Raw genomic sequence first — 17019 nt, 5'->3', positions numbered from 1 at the left:
GGCAATATAGGCCAGCATGGCTTGGGTCATGAATAATCCATCCACTTTTTTTTATCCATTTACAACAACAATAATAATAAATAGTTACTGAATTAGAACATGATTAATTTAAGTCATTAAATGAAAGGGTTAGTGTGACATTTTGTATGTGTTCAGAATAAAAGGTTTATAGTGCCTTAAACCTAAGCTATAATATAAAACTAAGAAGTAAGAATATACCAACTTAAATAATTACTATTGCTAATTCTTTGTTGGCAAAAGCAAGATAATTGAAGGTGACCTATCATGTGGCGTATCTAAGGGGGTGTTTGGGATTGCTTTTTCAACCTGATTATCTGATTATTGTGTTTTGAAATCGCAAAAAATCTATTTTAAGTGTTTGGTAAAAATTAATAAAAAGTGATTTTTTACGTTTTGTAGAGTTCAAAACGTGATAATCCATAAGTAGGTCACCCCTTACTACAGGAAAACGTGATTCCACAAAACTTAGCGCCATAACTGCCGCCAAAATTCCCATGGAAGTTTACCTCTTCATCACGATCCTTTGATCGATCTCCGCTGCCTGCAGTTCGCTCCATCAAGAGGTATGCTTCTTCATCACGATCCCCAATCATCCTCTTTACTTTCGATCACCACAACTATTTCTTCTCTTCACATTAATAGTATAAATTCACTCTGTTTTTCTAACTATTTCTTCTCTTCTTGGTGCGTGATATTCCAGCCATTCGTTTCCCACACAACAGATTGAAAGCGGTGCGTTAGGGTTTCTCGTCTCTTAATTTTCTCTTGTTGTTACCTCTAGCATCTGCCGTTTGCCCTGCGTAAGGTATTCGTCCTGTTAATTGTTTTTGTTTTCAATTTGGTGCAATTGGTTTGATTCAATGAAATTGTTGTTGATTGTTCGTCGTTTGGATCAGGATAGGTTTAAGAGGATAGGTTTAAGAGGCTGAGTTAACTTATGGTTTATTGTCGACAAATAAAACAGATAGTTGATATAGTTGATGTAACAGTGTACGAATAATGTATATCATGTATAAACATTCATTCAGTAGCAGCTAATGACGAGCTATACTATACATTATAGCATATACCCGTGATAGAAGAAACTAAACTAGAATATTATAATTATATATTTGAATGAGGATAGATTAGAACTGTAGTTGCATGTTGTTAGATGACTGTATGCAGATGATGAGATGAACAAGTTATCAAACATAATTTGTGAAATAAGAGGTAGTATTTTTATGAAATTTGTGATTAATTATTTGCTAGATTTACTGATTTGAGACATGGATGCAGTTGTTAACAAAATTTTGCTGTGGATCTCTGCTAATTTAATGATTTAGTTTAATCTAATTGTGCAGAATTGATTAGGGGTGTAAACGATCCGGGCCGAGCCCGAGCTCGACCAGGCTCGAGCTCGGCTCGTTAGATTTTTATGAAGCTCGAGCTCGGCTCGGTTCGAGCCTACTTCTTTGAGCTCGTGCTCGGCTCGCGAGTAAAACCCAAAGCTCGAGCTCGGCTCGACTCGGTTCGAACTATTTTGAGAACAACCTTAAACGAGCTAAAAGCTCGGCTCGAGCTCACTTCAACATCGCTTAAACGAGCCAAAGCTCGGCTCATCAATGTTATCATCATTTTAATATAATATATAAAAAAATAAAATTCTGTATGGTATGGGTCGAAACGGTACTGATCGAAACGGGATTCGAAACTGTATGCGTTGAAACGGTTCGATTCAAAACGGTTCACGTTGAAACGGTTCGCATCGAAACGGTACGGGTCGGAATGGTTCAATTCGAAACGGTTCACCTCGAAACGGTACGCGTCGAAAAGTAACCAAATTGACCTACTTGGAAGGCTTTGGGTCAAGATTGCCCCCACTATTTAGAACTGCAGTTGCATGTTAGTTGACTCTATTCAGATGAACAAGTTATCACTTATCAGACATAATTGTGAATAAGGAACAATTAAGTAATAAAGACTTGAAATGCATTAGTACATGTATGAGAAGTCTCATTATATGTTGAAGAATAAGAGAAAGCTAGTCCTCTTGTATGCTTGAAAAATGGTAGTTATCTTCATGAATATTGCGTACAGTTGTTCTATTCAATTGCTTAAAGTTAGTCCCTACTTTCATACACATATCCATCCATCATCAAACAGTCTCCTTATATTTTTGGAAGCCATAGGCAAAAGGTTTTACTGTTTTCGTGCTAGTTATAGATCATCTTAGGCTTCATATTCTGTAAACTAGAATATTATAATTATATATTCGAAGACTTAAGGGATAAAGATCAGACCGCTTACTTGAGTTTCTTCTAGTGTTATTAGAACTCTTTGGGGCTTTTCTAGCCTTCTATGTATGCTTACTTGAGTTTCTTCTAGACTTCTAGTGTTATTAGTGTTTTTGTATCTATAGGATTGCATTGGTGCTATTGATGGGACACATGTTAAAGCATCAGTTCGAGAGCATGAACAAGCAAAATATATTGGTAGAAAAGGATATGCAACACAAAATATCATGGCAGCATGTGATTTTAATATGTGTTTTGCATTTGCATAAGCGGGATGGGAAGGCACTGCACATGACACAAGAATTTTTTTAGAAGCATTACGTAAGCTAGAGGTGAAATTTCCTCGTCCAACGGGTGGTTAGTATTATTTTATATATGTTTTATGATATATTTTTACTATACCATTGCATTGAAGTACACGTTCAATTTATACAGATAAGTACTATGTTGTTGATGCCGGGTACCCAAATACCAGAGGCTATCTTGCTATATATAAAGGAAATGATGTTCGTTATCATATACCTGATTTTCGTTGAGGTCAAACAGCTGCCCAACGTGCTCCGAAAGGACTAAAAGAGACATTTAACTACTATCACTCATCTTTAAGAAATGTGATCGAACGGACATTTGGAGTATGGAAGGCAAGGTGGGCAATATTAAAAGATATGCATGTTAATTACTCTTATGAAACACATGTCAACATTGTGATAGCATCCATGGCAATTCACAACTACATTAGGATGAAAGGTCATTTTGATGAAGCATTTAACAAAGCACAACAAGAAACTTATCGTCCAACTCGAGACGTTGAAGGTGATACATCCATCAGAATTAATGGAACACAAGAAGACATAACTACACGTCGTAGGCAAGACGATCTGTATATGAGTTCGGTAAGAGAGAGAATTGCAAGAGATATTATGCAATCCAGTTGAATGTTTATCTGTTGCAATTGCGGTACTAATGCAGAATAGTGAATAATTTGTTTACTTACCTTGCACCGAAATCATATGGCGTAACGATTGAACTGGAGTTTGTTGTTATTGGCTTCTTGATATTGTTTGTTTGATTTGACGGTTAATGTCTTTTTTTGTCATTTCACTTATTTATTTTTTTAAATATATATATTTGCCAAACACTCAATAGTTGATTATCTGATTATTGTGATATCAAACAGCATAATCAAATCCAAACACTATCTTTCTGTAGCACGTTTTGTTACAGTTGATTATCTAATTCTGATTATTCAAAACACATAATCTATTTTGAAAAAGCAATCCCAAACACCCCCTAAGACCTCCTTCATCCCGTCATATTTTTAGAATAATTAAATACTACGTTCGGGAATGCCTATTGATATAATACCAAAAAAAAAAAAAAAAACATAAAACCTTGGCAAACCACCAATTTTTTGCAGCTTCTTTCAAATAGTTATTGACTAGCTCCTTTTTATCTGAACGTCTCTTGGCAAAAGAATCCATTCTTGGCTCTGCAAAAATCCAAAACTGAAGAGGGGGAAGGGAGGCTAGGGTTAGAATAGGCATTACAAACGATGCGTGTCTTAGAGAGTTTCTATATCCCGGTAAAATGGGGCTTCACTAAAGAAAAAAGCGGACCCGAATTTTTGAATCCATAACTAATTAAATTTGACAATGAATAAATTTAACAAATCCGGACCCGTTTTAAGAAGTAAATAAAAACATCGAGCTCGTTAATGACTGCAGAGTCCTGTTAGAGTGGGGATCACTTTCGCCAAACCTAGGAAGATCATAAGTTACCAACCGAATCTCAAATTCTTCCAAAAGTAACTATTTGATCCCTGGTATTCCTGTAAAACAAAAATTAACATCACAAGTTACAACCTTCATAATAATTCTGCTATTTTTCCAACAATAGTTTTGAATCAAGTGTCAATTACATTTAGAATTAGAGACCTAATTAAAATAAAACATTATGAATGACTTTATAACCAAAATACCTAGAATCAAAGTAAGCAAAATCATAAACACAATCCTACAATGTATAAATACTAATGACTTAAAAAGCAAATAAAAACATACCTAGAAGATGAATCGTGATTGAGAATTCAAAGATTGCAAATAAATTAAAGAGTTAAATGTCATTTTAGTCCCTATGGTTTGGGTTATTTTGTCAGTTTAGTCCAAATGTTTTATTTTTAACTTGTGGGTCCAAAAAGGTTTCACAGTTGCCATTTTAGTCCACTTGGTTAACTTCATCCAATTTTTCTGTTAATGAGAAGGCCAATTTGGTCATTTTTTTATGTAATTCTGTTAACTAAAAGAGCAATTCAGCCATATAAAATGACCGAATTTGCCTTCTCGTTAACAGAAAAAATGGATGAAGTTAACCCAGTGGACTAAAATGGCAACTGTGAAACCTTTTTGGACCCACAGGTTAAAAATAAAACCTTTGGACTAAACTGGCAAAATGGCCCAAACCACAGGGACTAAAATGGCATTTAACTCTAAATTAAAAGTTAGTAAATGCTTACAACGTATTTAAAGTTTCATAAGAACGTGTAATACTAAGATAATCAAATATAAATATACTGGATAGCTGTAATTCTTTAGTAGGTCTCCTAATTCAATTAAAAGCCATTAAAAGTCTTATAACTAAAAAAACATCAAATGAACCGAATCAAAACTCATAAACATTAGAAATCGTGAAATAAGTGACCTATGAAGCTTACACTTTACTTAGCAAACTCATACTATTTCATCAATAACAATAGAAATATACAAAATTACAGTTTATTGAAGTGAAAGCATTGAGGCCAAAATAAAAAGATAAAAAAAAAAACAATTGACTTTATGACACACTATACAACAAAAATACAAATTCCCAGTACATAATTGCTGGTCATTTTAAAAGATGAAAAAATGCAGTTAATAAAAACCAATAAAAGTTCCAATCACTAACCAAATCACTATAAGATTTTAAGGCCAAAATAACAACAAAAGAATGAAAAGTATCAACCACGATTAGAGGATTTGGGCATTTTTTATAAAAAAAAAAAAAATAAAAAAAAATCTCATATTCGATAAACTTGATTAACACACTTTACCGATAATCGTAACAATGGGACTTGAGAGGCTCGTCTCCGAAAATCGTCTCCGGGTTCCAAATCAAACGTAACAATGAGTCTTGTGAGGCTCGTCTTTAGTGGCGATGAAGTCAAATCCATCTGAATCGAATGGAATCAAAAGATAGAAAGTTGAATCGAAAGAAAAAAAAAATTAGCAGTGAAGGATTGCTCACCTGATCCACGAATTTAGTCGGAAGATCAAGGGATATGATGGCAGATTGATGAATGAAATTAGGGTTTGTATGGTGGGGATTAGAAAAGAAGCGAGTTTAGATGGTTTATATATCCGGGTCAGAAAGTGGGCATTCGGGCCTTCACTAAACAAAAAAGCGGACCGAATTTTTGGAGCCAAAACTCATATTGAAAAGCTCTAATATTACGCCACATCAGTCCAAATATTTTCATTTATATATATAAGATAAGATATACCTGTCGATCGTGGCCAAACCAACAGAATTACTTATGTTCTACTTATTTATTCGGTTTTGTTCAAACCGTGACCATCCTTATTCATGTGCTAAATATATACGGTGTATCATTACAAAAGAAATCGAAACTCATATATTATATTTACTTCCTTACAACCCCTTAGGCCCCTTTTTAGACATATATAAATGGAATAATTATTTGGAGGAAAAAGGTCGTGGAAGTACCGGGTCTTATTAGTCGGAATCAATGTTCAGTTTCGGATGACAATATAGATGTAACCACTCATGATCTAGTGGTCTAGTGGTATGGTGTTTGTCACGAAAGTGATACGGATTTAAATTATTGTAAGTGTAGGGTTTGGTGGTATCTTGGTGTGAAAAAATATAGATAATTGAATGTTTAAATTTATCTACAAACTCATAACAATATTACTATGACTTAATTTTTCTTTTTTTAACGGCAAATTGCTTTTAATCTTTGTCGTCTGTGTGACTTTAACCCAAAACCTACCCTGAAGTGCTTAAAAGTTTTGTCTTTGCCAATGAACCACCACCCTATTGGTTACTCTGAGTTAATTTTTGAGGCAATAACTTCTTTGATGATTGTTATGCTGACTTTGTTTTTGGAATTAACGTTTAAGATCAAAATTTATAGAAACAAATCAACAACAAGATACCATACCGTTTGTGAGATATAACATGATACAATATAGTTTGCACAAAACATGCTACTAAAAAACGTATACCATACACAATGAATAAACATAAGGTGGCAAAGTTGTGTGTTCCCCAACCAAATGGTTGAAAATCTTACGGAACAAAGGTGTGATGATTTTAGGAGTAGAGTAGTGTGTGTGTGTTTGGCGGTAAAAATATGCATTTTAAAAAATTGAACAAATGAGAAGAGTTAGGTTTTGCTGAGACTCTGATTCCCATAAAAATAAATTTATCTAAATGTGTAGGGTACAATAAACGGAGATAAACTCACTATTTAGAGGTAGCACTCGCTAATTAGTGAAACATTTTATAGAAAATAATATCGGGTAGGTGCTTGGAAACGACCAAGACACCTTGGACTTTTATATGGAGTTCCTATCTCTTTTTTTTGAACTTCTCTCACTATTTTCAAGTCAATCATAACCCTATCTTGTGCATTGTCACTTGTGTATGAAGAGGAATCAACGAGTTCATTTTTACGACCAAAACAAAAGCTGGTTTTTAATATACAATTTAACTATTTAATAATAGCAAAAGCTAGCATTTTCTTTAAAGAGAAACTCAGGGTTAATTAGCGCAATCGTTCCTAGCTCAAACTGGTCAGCTTGACGTTTGATGGGTCAATGTAACCCGTCCTTAGTTTAGATCATTAAGTTGTTGCTAAGTTCATTTAAGAGAAACTCGTGAGTTTCGGTTCTGCATTCTTCTTCGTATATCATAAGCATGAACAACTGCGGATTTCCCAAGCCATTTGGACCGAATTTTGCACCTTCCCTAATCTAGAAGTGGGAGTAAGATAGAGGGTAAGAAGCTTACTAACATCTTTACTACTTGCTTGTAAACTTCTTCAATGTTTGTTCACACACAAGTTTCACCACTTTTTACTTTCATGCTTCATTTATCACACTAGTTCAAGCTGGGCGCAGGATAGAAGGGGCCCGTGGGGGCGCCCGAGCCCCTGAACTTTTCGCTCAGTAGTATCCGGTATGTAGTTTTCGTATATAATTTTTTAGGTATATACGTTTTCGACCCCCGATCGGAAATCTCAAGCTTCGCCACTTCATTAACATTAGCTTTAGTTTAGGCTCATGTTAGCTTGGTATGAAACTCTAATAATGAATAACATAAACATATTAAAATAACTGATATTCTGTCTATTTTTTTTAAAGGGTTACGTTAACTAATTTTCCTAAGAGTTTACAACCCTTAATGTCATTCCAAAATTAATCTTTCAATTAGTAAGGTTTGTGGAGAACCTACAACGTTATTCCATGTTTTTGAAACACTGAGTTAGTTTATTTAGCTCTTATTGGGGCTTTTAATGGTTCAGACCTTTTATTCGCTCAACATTTAATAGTTCAGACTATTTGTTTTACGAGCAAATGTACGAATGGTTCAAACATTTGCCTATGAATAGTTAAGCATTATACTGAGTCTGAACAGTTAAAACCTCTAATCTGAATTGGTCAGACATTTGCCTCTGAACAGTTAAACATTATACTGGCTCTTAATGGTCTAGACCTCTTACTGGTTCAGCACTTAATAGTTCTGTTACTGGTTCAACACTTAACCATTCAGAAGTTGCCAAACAACCCCTAAGTCTTTTGTGTGATTGATAGCAGTAACCACCCAAACTTGCAGCTATCCACTTTCCGTTAGCAACTACAGAGACTTTAACGATACAGACGACTCAAAAGATTCATGGTTATGTTTCTATCCAGGTGTGTAGGTGCCCCACAATTTACACACATTGAAACATTATCCCAACTCTTTGTGGTGCTTATTATTTAAAGATCTATCGTGACACATGTAATTAATATATACAAGTCTATAAGTCGATCACAATCATCAATAATAAGAAATAAAAAAAATAAACATTTTTATGTGTTGCTAAACATATTCGATTTGTTCCTGGCATGCCCCGAATATCGATGTTTATTATATGGTTTAGCTTGTGTAACTCTCAAATCGCAAAGTTTATAGAAAACCTAAACCAAGTCGGTCGTGACCATACTTACCAAATTACTTCAGTTTGACTTGTTTATTTGGTTTTGATTAAAGCTTGAAGATCTCTTAACACGGAACGGAATCGATAAAAGTGTTTGATACGTTACAACAAATAAGAGAAAAACTTATCATATATCAAAAGTTGTTTCAACCAGTACAATTGAGCTTTTATTTATAGGCTATTTTATTAAACCCTAACAAAGTTCCGTTAATGTAATCGAAACATTGACTAGACACTTAATTAAAAAACTAACTAAAACATTAATTTCGGTCAACATAACTTACACTCTAGACTTAGTTCAAATATAAATAAAAGCCTATAAAATAAAAATATTTAGAAAAAGGGTTTTGATGATTATTTTGTGAGTTATGGGTTGTTTTTTCACTATTTTTAATTTGCGCATTTTCACTGGTTAATTCACATACAAGTCGGTCATTTGAGTTATCGGCCAAGCATCATCTCTAGTCAGGTATCTGTTGCTACAACAAATACAAGAGCAAGGCCAGTAGCGATATCTCCGGGGACCGGGGTAAAAGAGTTCAAGGTTTCAGTTAACCTAACGAAGGTCGTGGGGTCCCCCCACGTTTGTAAGACGTGGATAGAGGTTCACTAGTATTATTGTTATTCTCCTTAGATTCTGAACTGATTAGAAATCAGCCCAGAAAGCAATCGTTGGAGAAGATTAATTATTTAGTGCGAAGAAGAGAACTTGTAAGAAACAAGCTTTCATGGGAGAAGAAGAAGAGAAGATGAAGCTAGTTCTCGAGATGGAGTGGAAGAATCAGAGAGTTAGGAAGATTCCTACTGATTCTTGAGACGCATGTCTATCATGGCCTGCATTTTATGGTGGAAGAGGTTTCTCAAAGGATAAACCTTTGACTAGTGAACCTGGCTTGCAGTGAGGGAGTTACCCTTTTAGGGGTTGAAGGGTTTGGACCTGCGGACAAAAGGGTGTGCTCTCCCACATGTTCTGGTTGCGGCTGGGCAGGAGGTTTCACACGCAAAGGGTGATGTGACAAGTGTTGAAAATGATAATCAGAGATAAAAGATAATCGAAAAGAACTGAAACTTTATTGATATAATTCTTGCATTCAAAACATAAAACCAAGCCTTTATTTATAGGCTTTACAAGAACGAATAAAAAGGAAATACAATGATAAATATGGAAATGATCTTGAGTAATCAACAATTTTCTGTAAATTATTTTTTCCTTTTCTAACACTCCCCCTCAAGTTGAATTGTGGGATTGCCATGATTCAACTAGGATTGGTTTTGATTTTGGGTTTTGATTGTGTTTGGTTTTTGGTTTGGCTACCGTCTTCTGGACATGGTAGTTTGAGCTATTGAGTTACCGCCTTTCGATATGGTAACTTTTGGGTTTTGAGGCTACCGCCTTTCGACATGGCTGCCTATTTTGGGTTTTGGTTTCCCCTCAAGTTGAAATAATTCAACTTGGCCATTTGAGTCTTGGCATTTGTTTGGGTTTTAATTTTGTTTTGGTTTGGTTTTTTGGTTTTGGATTTTTTGGTTTTGGGTTTGGTTTTTGATTTTGATTTTTTTTTTTGAGCGGATTTTTTTTAGCTCTATTTTTTTGAGCTTTGTTTTTTTTTTTTGAGCTTTGATTTTTTTGAGCGGAAACATTACTTGTTTTTTTCTTTTTTTAATATTTTCTTTTATTCAAAAAAGGGAGACCTTTGCCTTTTTGACTTTGCCGCAATCCTTGTAAGCCCAAATTCCAACATTCTTTCTCTTGCTGTGTTGCCAAATTCCAACATTCCTTCGCCTTTTATGCAAGAAGTTTTAGGGTTTCTTGAGCACTCCTCCTTTTTCTATAGCCCCTTTATAGATCCGGTCACCACCATTGTAAATCTCCAAGCAACAGCGGCGGATTTGAGGGTTTGCTAACACAGATGAACGCGGCGGCGACTATGCAGCGGATTTCAGCAGCGTATTTGTTGTGGATTTTAGGGTTTCCGATTATCACGAGGCGGCAGCAATGATGAGTGTTCCGGCGGCTCTGAGGAAGTTCTTGCAGCGGCTTTGCGGATGGATTTTGACCGGAAACAAAAACAATCGGGCTGCGGCAGTATCACGTGGTAAGTATTCCGGCTGGAACGTCTGATTCTGAGTATCACAGCAGCAATGTGTATCACAGCAACTGCGGTTGATGTTGTTTTGATTGAATTGGTTGTTTTTTTTTTGGAGTTTTGATTTGATTATCGGTTTTTCTGATTTGGGTTGGATGGTTCGTTGGGAGTTGAAGACTGAATAATCTTCGTTAGGGGGTTTGAACGAAGATTGACTCTTCGTTAGGGAGTTTGACAAAGATCGATTTGTTGAGGTTTGTTGAACGATTTTGGTTTTCGTTTGAGATTGACAAACAAAGTTTTCAAGGATCATAACTCTGCTCTGATACCATGTTGAAAATGATAATCAGAGATAAAAGATAATCGAAAAGAACTGAAACTTTATTGATATAATTCTTGCATTCAAAACATAAAACCAAGCCTTTATTTATAGGCTTTACAAGAACGAATAAAAAGGAAATACAATGATAAATATGGAGATGATCTTGAGTAATCAACAATTTTCTCTAAATTATTTTTTCCTTTTCTAACAAGGCCCTGTCCTTTTTACTATTCACGATAGCTGACGATTTCTGAACCTTTTAACCTTTTAAGTTGTTGTGTCTCTAATCAGTTTATTAAGGTTTGAGCTACCTCCGTCATCAGCCCCCCAAGTCAGAGGTATTTGGGATGTAAGCTCAAATTCTTCTGACTTTTGTACACGATTTTTATTGCTTAAAGGCTTCAAGGCTTGAAAGGTTATCAGACGTCTAAGTTTTTTGGATTTGAATTTTGAAATGGCAGTTAATGTGATGGATGGCAGTTTTTTGCTTTTTGCGTAATAATAACTGCCTAGACTTTACTTTCTTTTTTCTTTCGATCGTCTCTCCTGGGTGCTAGCAAAGATCTGTATGTGAGTTATTGTTGTCTCACTCGAGAGGAAGTTGAGGCTTTTTGTAAAGAATGGGGGATCGCTTTAAAGTTTAATCCGGTGGCTCCGGTTTTAGATAAATCGATCGATCAGTGTCCCGCTGGTTCGATTGCTCTTTATTGCTGTCATTTCGAGTTTTCCAACTTGTGTCATCCGTTTTCGATCTCTGTTCTGAATATTTTAGAGTATTATCGTGTGTCGTTTGGTCAGTTGCGTCCTCAAAGTCTTGCTGGGATTTTACACTTTGAGGTTTTGTGATAGGGTATGACCCATCGTTGTTGTTCCGATGTTTCTTCCGGTTGACCAAGAACGACGATTGGGTCACGTTTGAGACATCCCCATTTGATGTTTATTTGATTTCCTCAATGGTTACCACCTTTGGTTCTTGGAAGGACCGATTTTTCTGGATTTTTGAGTCCATTGTTCCCTTCAAGCTTGTTTGGAGGCACCCTGATGCTGTGTTAAACGAACTTGAGCCATTTGAGTCTGAACTAGATAGTTGGTTGTTAAAAGCCATTAGGAAATGTCCTTCGAGGCTTCGTCCCTTTCCTGAACACCTTTTAGTGTTGATAGGTGTGAGCATCTTGTGGGACAAGCCAGATCGTGACCCTGTGCTCATGAGGGATGATCAGGGTATGATGTTTTTGCCTTATGCTTTATAAAGAGTGATGATACCTCTGATGTTGTGTTTGGGGATGCTGAGGCTACCCCCGGCGAAGATGTTGTTGCCAGAGGTGCTGAACACAGGTTCGAGGGTTCAGGTTATGTGAACGTTCCAAATGTCAAAGGCTTAACTAGGTTCGGTGCTTCCAAAGCTTCTATTCGTTGTTTAACCCGACGTATGTTAAAGGTTGCCGACCTACCATCGGCTTCTGAGTCGGTGTAACTGAGCGATGACATAGAGGCTTCGGACGACTTGGAAGTTGTGGTTGAGGGAAAAAACGACAAGGAGTTGCCATTGGTGATTGGTAAGGAGAGTAAGGCAGCGGGTAAGAAGGTTATGAGCTTGAAGGTTTTCAGAAAGGGTGGTGAAGGTTCCACCAATGTTGATCCAGAAGATGTTTATGTGCTGGATTGGAAGGTCACGGTTGGTGACAGCTTCAAGTCTTCATCCGTTTGTGAGGATGTTCTTAACCATTTTGCTCCTCCTACTGTTTGAGGTTCTTGCTCGTCTATGGACGATGAACTAATGATTTCGAAAATGATGATAGGTGCTTGCAACCTTGCTTCTAGAGGGTGTATCTCGATTTCACAAAAGGATGCGAGAATATGAGGTCTTCTCGAGGAAGAGGGATGAGATGAAGGCTTCACTAGCTGCTCTAAAGAAGGAGGCAGAGGGTTATGTTGAGAAGGAGAAAAGCTGATGTTGAGGATTGATGAGCTTTCTTCTCAGCACAAGACTGAGATGGTTGAGTTGGAAAAATGCTTGGAGGCTGACAAGGTTCAAGTCTGGGTCGATAAGGCTGCCTTGGAGGTTCAGAAAAAAAGCCTTACTAGAGGAGAAAGAAGGGTTAAAGGCTTCACTTGCCCAGGCAACTAGTGATAATAAATGGCTCATTGAGCATGGATTCCAGCAAGTGGTTACCTATCTTCTCCATTCATCGGAGTTCAAAAAGGTCTTGGGTGATGTGTACACCGAGCTTCTTGCTCATGGGAGACACCAAGGTTTGGTTGCTGGTTACAAAGATTTGTGAGCCTAGGGAGCCTCGGGAAAAGTCTTCTCTTTTTCAACCCAAAGTTTTCGAAGTCTTCAAGGAAACAGTTTTGAAGATTCAGCATATGATTTACCCTTATCTGGGTAAAGTCTCCAAGTGTTTTGGTAAACCCTTGCCTGTCTTGCAAGGGCTAAAACCTCAGGGCCTTAATGAGGTTGTTTATAACGAAGTGCTGAAGTCCCTCTTGAAGAAACGTCGTTGCTCCGGAGATAGCGAGCAAACGTGTTCTGAAGGTGGTGAGGGCTCAAAAGATTCGAGCCTTGATGAGGAAGGCTGAAAAGACCCAAGATGATGGGGTTTTGAAGAAGTATGGTGCAGCAAAGTCTACCATCTCTGATGTTGCCAAGTGAAGAAGAAACTTTGATTTGTAGCATTCTTAGCATGTCAAACAATGTTATGGATTGTTTGTTTGAACATCCTTTTATTTTAAGGGAACCGTTTAGGTCCCTTGGTGGTTAAAGCCTGGAAGGCTTGTGGAAAATGTTTTATGTTTGATGGCCAGTATGGCCCTTGCTATCTTTAACTTATCTTGCTATGCTGTTCTATTTATTCCCTTGCGTTTTCATTGGTTTTGCATGTTGTCTTTGTTTTGAGCGGTGCATCTTATGTTATTTATACCTTAAAGGGTTTAGTGCTACAGTCACATAGCCTTAGGATATTTTTAACAATAAGATACAACCTCTATCCTATGTATGACATTCACTTAGAGTCTTTTTGGTTCGTAAGCCAATGTTAGGGCTTAAGGAACATTTGGTGTAGGTTGTTCAAACCCGTCTATGAGACATGATTTTTAAGATTTCTATGAGCCTCATGGAGTTGTATTGATTTAGGAACTCACCCCTTATATAGGTCCATTCAACCCTTGAACCTATTGAGCGATGTGGCCTGGGAGCTCATCCCCTTACATGGCCCTTGCCATGGAGTTTCTTGCTAGGTTCTCAACCTGATTATAGGATAGAAAGACAAATTTTGATTCATCTTTCATTCATTTCAAAGTACTTTGATTACTAGGGGAATAGAACAACTTTTGGGAACTATTTATAACACGTTTTGGTTAAACATGGAACCTTTTAAGGTTTTTTCCATTCCAATGGCGGGGAAGCTTTTTGCCTTGCGGACCTGCCAGCTTGTATGATCCCCCTTTGTGGGCTTTAAGGACAGTGTATGGCCCTTCCTACTTAGGGCCAAGCTTTCCTTGGCTTTCTTTCATGCAGGCCTCATTATTTCGAAGCACAAGGTCCCCAGGCTTGAAGCGTTCATGCTTCACCCGTGTATTGTAATACAATTCCATGTTTTTCTTGTAACTTGCTTTTTGTATGGCTACTTGATCACGAGCCTATTCGAGGAGTTCCAAATTCAACATCGTCTCTTTCTTATTTTGCTCGAGGTCAATGTTGAATTTTCTTTGTGTTGTTACTCCAATTTCAGCTATGATTACAGCCTCTGATCCAAACACTAGGCTGTAGGGTGTTTTCTTGTGGCTCGTTTCTCGGTTGTTCAAATTTCCCATAGCACATTGGGAAGTTATTCGAGCCAGTTGTTGTCGTATCTTCCCAATCGAGATTTAATCTCTTCAACAATGTTGCGGTTTTTCCTAACAACCTGGCAATTGGATTGTGGGTAAGCTACCAAGCTGAATACTTAAGTTCTCCTTACACCAGGAGCTAGAAGGCTTCTCGGCAAACTACTTCCCGTTATCCGTGACTAGTACCCCTGGGAGCCCAAAACGATAGATTATGTTTTCCTAAACGAAATCAATGACATGTTTCCCTGAGATTTTTGCCAATGGTTTTACTTCTGGTCCCTTGAAATAGCCCACGGCTACCAATAAGAACTTGACTCCTCCTTTGGCTGGTGGGAATGGTTCAACAATGTTCGTTCCCCGCTTGCGGAATGGCCAAGCCGAGGAGGTGGGAACAGGGTCGTGTTTGGGGCTTTTGGATACCAGAGCGTGTAACCGACAAGCTTTATATTTTCACAGTTGTTCGAAGGTATCTCGATGCATGGAATGCCAAAAGTATCCGTGGTTCATCAACTTTGACACTACCGATCTTGGGCCACAATGAGCCCCACATATCCCTTCGTGAACCTCTTTGATCAGATATTGACTTTGTTCTGGGCCAACGTATCGTAGTAGTGGTGCAAGGTATACTTTTTTTGTAAAGGATATCTCCTTGTAACACATATTGCCTTGACTTGATACGAACCCTTTCAGCCTCAGTCTGTTCATTAGGTAATTCACCGTTTTTGGGGAACTTTTCAATGGGAGTCATCCAATTTAGCCCTTCTTCGGTGCTCATATCTTGAACCTCGTGTTTTTGTATGGATGGGGTTTTTAATACCTCAACTAGTATCTTCTTGGTGAGATGGGCAAACGTAAGAGATGCAAGCTTGCTTAGTGCATCAGCTCTCTTATTTTGAGATCTTGGAATTTATTTGATGGCACGTGTTTGAAATGTGTTCATCAATTCCTTTGATTTCTTTTGGTACTTATTCATGTTGAGTTCCTTTGCTATGTAATTGTTATTATCTTGGCTTGAGAGAGTTTGTGAGGACTTGAAGCTTTTGAACCCCCATTTCTGTGGCTAGATTTAGCCCAGTGATCAATCTTCGTACTTGGCTTTATTATTGGTAGTCTGAAATACAAGCCGAAGAGCATATGTGAATTCTAACCATTCAGGGTTAATTAAAACTAGCCCAGCCCCTGACCCTTCGATACTGGAAGCCTCATCGGTAAAAAGCTTTCAGGTATCAGGGTTGGAGGGTTCAGCTACAGTTGTATTAATTTTTGTTATGGCTTCTTTAGGGACTTACAAGATGAAGTCAGCCAAGATTTGAGCTTTGACAACTTTTCTCAGGACATAGGCGATTTTGTGTTCACCTAGTTTCACAACCCATTTGGCTAATTGTCCAGAATTTTCTTGTTTTTTAAGCACATTCTTAATAGGTTAGTTAGTGACCACTTGTATTGGGTGTTACTGAAAGTACCTTCGAAGCCTTCTAGCCGTTTGGACTAGGGGTAGAGCAAGTTTTTCCAAAGAAGAATATTTGATTTATGCTAATTTTGAAGTTTTGAAAAAGTAAACGGGTATCTGAACTTTGTTTCGTTCAATGATCAGAGCTGTACTTATGGTCTTTTCAGCAATCGAAAGGTAGATAGAGGTCGTTCCTCCTGTTTTCAGAGCCAAAATGGCTGGGAGTGAAGCCAAGTGTTGCTTCATTTGGTTAAAGGCTTCCTTTTGAGGTAAAACGCTTCAAAGCTGTAAGCTTTCCATCGAAAGTCTTTCTTGTTAGCACATCCCTTGAGGGTTGGCTTTTATGCTTTGTTTCCCCATGATGCGCCCGAGAAACGAGCACTTGACTGGATTAAGCTTCATGTTGATCTTTCTCGAGTTTTGGAAGGTTTCTTGTATGTCATCGAGCATTTGGTATTCCGTTTTGCTCTTGATCACCAAATCGTCAACATAAGCTTTAATGTTCTTGCCGATTTTTCTGGCAAACGCTTTGCCAACCAGACGTTGATAAGTGGCACCTGCATTTCTTAAACCAAAAGGCATTTTTTGATAGCAAGATATATCTTTATCAGTGTGGAATGTGGTTTTTTCTTCATCTTCTTTTTTCATTAGGATCTGATGGTAACCCTTTTAGGCGTCAAGAAAACACTTGAACGGGAAGCCTGTGAGCGAGTTATCCTTGAGGTCTATCTGGGGCAGCGGGTAGCAATCCTTTCGGCATGCTTTGTTCAACTCTT

At 37.4% G+C, this 17019-nt stretch overlaps 1 long non-coding RNA gene across 1 annotated transcript; it reads left to right on the top strand.

The window, feature by feature from the left end:
* The first annotated feature begins 390 nt into the window (after positions 1-390).
* On the top strand, positions 391-2647 carry LOC110871038. The gene is made up of 3 exons (XR_002553437.2): positions 391-584; positions 722-826; positions 2423-2647. It is a non-coding gene; the product is annotated as an uncharacterized LOC110871038 (long non-coding RNA).
* The last annotated feature ends 14372 nt before the right edge of the window (positions 2648-17019 follow it).

The sequence above is a fragment of the Helianthus annuus genome, chromosome 8 (genome assembly GCF_002127325.2).
Source record: "Helianthus annuus cultivar XRQ/B chromosome 8, HanXRQr2.0-SUNRISE, whole genome shotgun sequence".
In the NCBI taxonomy this organism is placed as follows: Eukaryota; Viridiplantae; Streptophyta; class Magnoliopsida; order Asterales; family Asteraceae; genus Helianthus; species Helianthus annuus.
The sequence above is the reverse complement of the archived record's forward strand: the minus strand, read 5'-3'. Positions and strand labels throughout refer to the sequence as shown.